The sequence below is a fragment of the Salvelinus sp. IW2-2015 genome, unplaced genomic scaffold (assembly GCF_002910315.2).
Source record: "Salvelinus sp. IW2-2015 unplaced genomic scaffold, ASM291031v2 Un_scaffold2275, whole genome shotgun sequence".
In the NCBI taxonomy this organism is placed as follows: Eukaryota; Metazoa; Chordata; class Actinopteri; order Salmoniformes; family Salmonidae; genus Salvelinus; species Salvelinus sp. IW2-2015.
In genome coordinates this window covers 46,700-52,699 of record NW_019943602.1, presented here as the reverse complement: position 1 = coordinate 52,699, position 6,000 = coordinate 46,700, and positions in this window count along the sequence as shown.

Genomic DNA, 6,000 nt, shown 5'->3' with positions numbered 1-6,000 from the left:
GTGTGTGTGTGTGTGTGTGTGTGTGTGTGTGTGTGTGTGTGTAAGAGATGTGATCAGGTGTGTTTCTCGATTGTCTAACATTTATTGCTTTATGTTTCCTTGATGGATCTCAAAGGTGCTGTTCTTTATTCTCACCACAAAATAATGAATTAATAACATTTTATTTTCATGTCATACACCAATTGACAACCCATCCCTTATGGGATTAATTGAGACAAACATGAGACAAAAATGGTAATTAAATGATAATTCTTCTTCCGGGGGTCTCTACATTACGCATTGCATAAAGAGTGAAAACATTAAGGGTAGAAATCAATACATAATAGTAAATAAGGTTATCCAAACAATAACTACATCCCTAGAGCAGTTTAATAGTAAACATACTTACAGTTGAAGTCGGAAGTTTACATACACCTTAGCCAAATACATTTAAACTCAGTTTTTCACAATTCCTGACATTTAATCCTAGTAAAAATTCCCTGTTTTAGGCCAGTTAGGATCACCACTTTATTTGAAGAATAAAATTGCTCCCAAGGATGATCCAGACTTGTGGAGGTCTACCATTTTTTTTTCTGAGTTCTTGACTGATTTCTTTTGATTTTCCAATGATGTCAAGCAAAGAGGAACTGAGTTTGAAGTTAGGCCTTGAAATACATCCACAAGTACACCTCCAATTGACTCGAATGATGTCAATTAGCCTATCAGAAGCTTCTAAAGCCATGACATCATATTCTGGAATTTTTCCAAGCTGTTTAAAGGCCCAGTCACCTTTGTGTATGTAAACTTCTGACCCACTGGAATTGTGATACAGTGAAATAATCTGTCTGTAAACAATTGTTGGAAAAATTACTTGTCATACACAAAGTAGATGTCCTAACCGACTTGCCAAAACTATAGTTTGTTAACAAGAAATTTGTGGAGTGGTTGAAAAATGAGTTTTAATGACTCCAGCCTAAGTGTATGTAAACCTCCGATTTCAACTGTACATACATACACACTGTATATATACACATGCATACATACATATATAACATATACAGATAAATAAATACAGAAAAATTAAACAGAAGGCATTTGAACCCAGTCTGGGCACAAAGAGAAGATTCATAATGGAGACAAGCCTATACACCATCTATATAACCACATGCATTTACCACAGAAGATCATAATGGAGACAGCGTATACACCATCTAGTATACAACATGCATTTCACAGAGAGATTCATATGGAGGACAAGCCCTATACACATTATATACAACACATGCATTTACGCAAAAGAAGATTCATAATGGAGACAAGCCTATACACCATCTATATACACACATGCCATTTACCACAAAGAAGATAAATATTTGTACAATTTAATTATAGGCAGCCCTTTTTCTTTTATTCCAGGCTTTATCTAAATATTCCACAAATGGAAATACACAATGGACAAAAAACAATTGAAATTTCTCATCATCACTCAGCCACATAATGCCAGGATATATCTGGTGTGCTTTCTGGAATAAGAGCAAGTGTATATTGTGGTAGAAAGGGCAATAGAGGATACAATGAGTTTCATTCTCTATTTCTTCTAGGTCACAATAGTTACATAGTCTTTGTTCCTCCATTTCAACCCAATACCGACCTGTTTCAATACGCAGGGGCAATATCTCTGATCTTACCTGTGCACATAGCGATCTCATGCTTTTAGGTAGGTTATACATAATATATCTCTCATACACAAATTCACACCTTAATCAAACAAAATGTTCTCAATTTGGGTTTATGATTAATCTTCTCCACCCATTTTTTCCCATATTGCATCAACAGTTGTTTTATAATCATATCTATGTCTCCCTTATTTTGGTTTTTGTACAGATATTCACAGTCAGACTGTTGAAAAAGCTCGGACATTTCAGTTGCCCAGGCTCCCTATGGATAGATCCCATTGGAAAACTTGTCCAGCTATTCTGGCAGTGGGCATATCCAACAGTCTATTCCAAAGTCTCACCATACATGCCTTCCATCTCACCTCACAGGGTTCCCAGTCCATGTCCCCAGTTATTGCAAGTATAGGTGCAAACTTGTGGACACCTAAAAAGTAACGTACTGCTCTGTTATGGACAAAAATACCTCTTAGCACCCTACACTCCTACAGAATAGTCCAGAACAGGACAAAGTCCGATACAGTTTGGAATACGTAGCATAACCTATATCTTTGAGTGGTTTTGTTTTTCCTATAACTCCCCAAGAGCTCTACTTCCTGAGTCGGCCAGGGCAGATGTTTCGTATAGAAAGGTAACATGTTCATCAATAAAAATACCCACATTTATAATTGCTAGTAAGCTCAAGAATGTCTTCTCCAAAATAAAACTGAAAAACACTAAGAGTATCTGGTTTTCTAAAAAGTCATTATCTGTGTTTTTGTCTGGTTGATCATGAGTCTCCATCTTTTACATCAATTGACTGCACATAATAACATTTTTTTAACCTTTATTTAACTAGGCAAGTCAGTTAAGAACAAATTCTTATTTTCAATGACGGCCTAGGAACAGTGGGTTAACTGCCTTGTTAACGGGGGAAGAACAACAGGTTTGTACCTTGTCAGCTCAGGGATTCAATCTTGCAACCTTTCGGTTACTAGTCCAACACTCTAACCACTAGGCTACGCTGCCGCCCCAGGTCTTGTTCTGTTCCTTCCATCTAAATAATATCATCAGCATATAAAATGATACCTAGCATTTCATCATCATATCTTACTCCAACATGTAACTGTTTTAATATCATTTATAAACAAAGCAAACAAAGTGGGTGATAAGGCTTCTCCTTGTTTCACACCCGAGGCTGTTGGAAACCAATCTGTACCATATTCATTAACACGCACACAAGCAATTGATACTTTGTAAAGAGACTGGATTGTGTGATAACATTTCCCATCAACCCCCTGTCTTTAACCAACTATAGGCTAAACGATCCCTATTTACAAAATCAAAAGCTTTCTGGAAATCAATGAAACATGCAAAAGGAGGCTTCTCTTCGTGTAATCTATTACTGATTATTGTACAGACCGAGAAGATATGATCTATACAGGCTCTGGATTTACAAAAAACATTTTGTTCTTCCACCATGTTTTGATCCTCTAAAAATGTAATTAACATATTGTTGAGGATGGATGAATATAATCTACCAACCGTACTTAATAAACGTATGTCTCTTTAGTTCAGTGGCACTCTCGGGTCATTTCTTGAAGATTTGGGAATGGGATTCACTATAGACTTATACCAAGTGGATGGCTGAATACTATACTCAAAACATATTTGGAGAAAATCATATAGGACGTCAATTAATTTAGTGGATTTTAAAACCTCATTAGGCAGTTCATCAATGCCAAACGCTTTCCCATGTTTTACAGCTTCAATCAACTTCTTAACTTCTGCCACTGACAGCTCCTCATTTAAATACGGGTTACTAATATATAAGAAGGTTCTAACACTGTATTTTCCAGTTTAGTTCTCTGGGAACAAATGTCTTTTGAAAATTCTACCTCAAAATATGCCACAAAATATGCCCTTCTCCCACTCCTAAGTACCTGTGTAATATCAGAGTTCAGCCCCCCTGCTCTTCTCTGACTTCCATTGGAATTTTCTTATGTCGTTTTGGTCCTAACTTGTTTATTTGGCTCCAAAACTGTTGAGGATTTCTTGTCTGTATCTCCCCAAGGTGTAATAACTGCCCTCTCTGATATCTCCGTTTGAATAGGCCCAGTCTTTCATCAAACCCATGCTGTTTTTTTTTTTTTATTCCTTCCTACACTGTTGTCTTGTATTCCCATCTTTACACTGTAAAAACAAGTACTCAGCCTTGCGTATTACTGACCATAGATCCCTTAACTCATAAWTCCAATAAGGTTTGTTTGGCTTATACACTTTCATGGACTTCCCGGGGAGTATTCTTTATTCGCAACATTTTTTCCCATTTCAGAATATMACAAAATCACAAAAATGTTCATACCACACATCTAAATCAAATGTTGTTTCTTGGCATCTTCGCAGAGTTTTGATGACTTCCACCAGARCTCTACATGCCTTTTCAGAACATAGAAAGGYATTTGTCACATTTCTTTTCTTACATTTAGCCCTATACGGGGTATGTATATTGGCTTTTTTTCTCTCCTTCTTTTAAAAAAAATTCTAACTACACAACATTTAAAACTATGTTAATTACCAGGCACTTGAGACACCAACCGTTTAAAGGAGGACAGCTCTGCTTTTAAACGATTGAGTGCGTCTGATCTTTTAGCAAATTATGGCAGTTTAAATGTCAAATGCCCTATGGTAACATCCGAAATGTAATTTATCTTCAAAGTCAAACGAGCAAAGTCAAACCAACACACACACACACACACACACACACACAGACACACACYTCATGACATAACACCTTGACAAGATGTAATTGTCCATCAGACTAAAATAACTCAACACCTCCTCCACCCCCTTGCTCAACAAGTTTAAAGGATGTCATTGGCATATACAGTATGGTAGAAGTACCCTACATGTATATATGTGTGAGAAGATCTGCAGAGAATGTACAGTACCGGTGAACAGTTTTAGAACACCTACTCATTCAAGGGTTTTTCTTTATTTTGACTATTTTCTACATTGTAGAATAACAGTGAAGACATCAAAACTATGAAATACCACATGTGGGAACTCCTTCAAGACTGTTGGAAAAACATTCCAGGTGAAGCTGGTTGAGAGAATGCCAAGCGTGTGCAAAGCTGTCATCAAGGCAAAGGGTGGCTATTTGAAGAATCTCAAATATAAAATATATTTTGATTTGTTTAACACTTTTTTGGTTACTACATGATTCCATATGTGTTATTTCATAGTTTTGATGTCTTCCACTATTATTCTACAATGTAGAAAATATGTAAAATAGAAAAACCCTTGATGAGTAGGTGTCTAAAACTTTTGACTGGTAGTGAAATACTATTTCACTATGCAGTGTAGTGAAGGGTAGTGGAAGGGTAGTAGAGGGTAGTGGAAGGGGTGAAGGGGAGTGGAAGGGTAGTAGAAGGGTAGTGGAAGGGTAGTAGAAGGGTAGAGAATGGTAGAGAAGGGTAGTGGAAGGGTAGTGGAAGGGTGTAGAAGGGTAGTGGAAGGGTAGTGGAAGGGTAGTGGAAGGGTAAGTAGAAGGGTAGTGGAAGGTGTGTAGAAGGGTATGGAAGGGTATAGAGGGTAGTAGAAGGGTAGTGGAAGAGGGTAGTGAAGAGGGTAGTAGAAGGGTAGTGGAAGAGTGAAGTAGAGTAGTGGAAGGGTAGAGAAGGTAGTGGAAGGGTCGTAAGAAGGGTAGTGGAAGGGTAGTAGAAGGGTAGAGAAGGTAGTAGAGGGTAAGTGGAAGAAGGGTAGTAGAAGGGTAGTGGAAGGGTAGTAGAAGGGTAGTGGAAGGGTAGTAGATAGGGTTAAGTGGAAGGTAGTGGAAGGGTAGTGGAAGTGGAAGGGTAGTGGAAGGGTAGAGAAGGGTAGTAGAAGGGTAGTGGAAGGGTAGTAGAGGTCGTAGAAGGGTTCGTAGAAAGGGTCGTGGAAGGGTAGTGGAAGGGTCGTAGAAGGGTAGGAGAAGGGAGGAGAAGGGGAGTAGAAGAGTAGTGGAAGAAGGGTAGTGGAAGGGTATGGGAAGGGCCGTAGAAGGTAGTAGAAGGGTAGTGGAAGGGTAGTGGAAGGGTAAGTGGAAGAGGGTAGTGGAAGGGTAGTGGAAGGGTAGTGGAAGGGTAGGTGAAGTGGAAGGGTAGTGGAAGGGTAGAGAAGGGTAGTAGAAGGTGTGGAAGGGTCGTAGAAGGGTCGTAGAAGGGTCGTGAAGGGTAGTGGAAGGGTCGTAGAAGGGTAGGAGAAGGGGAGGAGAAGGGGAGTAGAAGAGTAGTGGGAAAAAGAAGGGTAGTGGAAGGGTAGTGAAGGGTTGAGAAGGGTAGTAGAAAGGGTAGTGGAAGGGTAGTGGAGGGTAGTGGAAGAGGGTAGT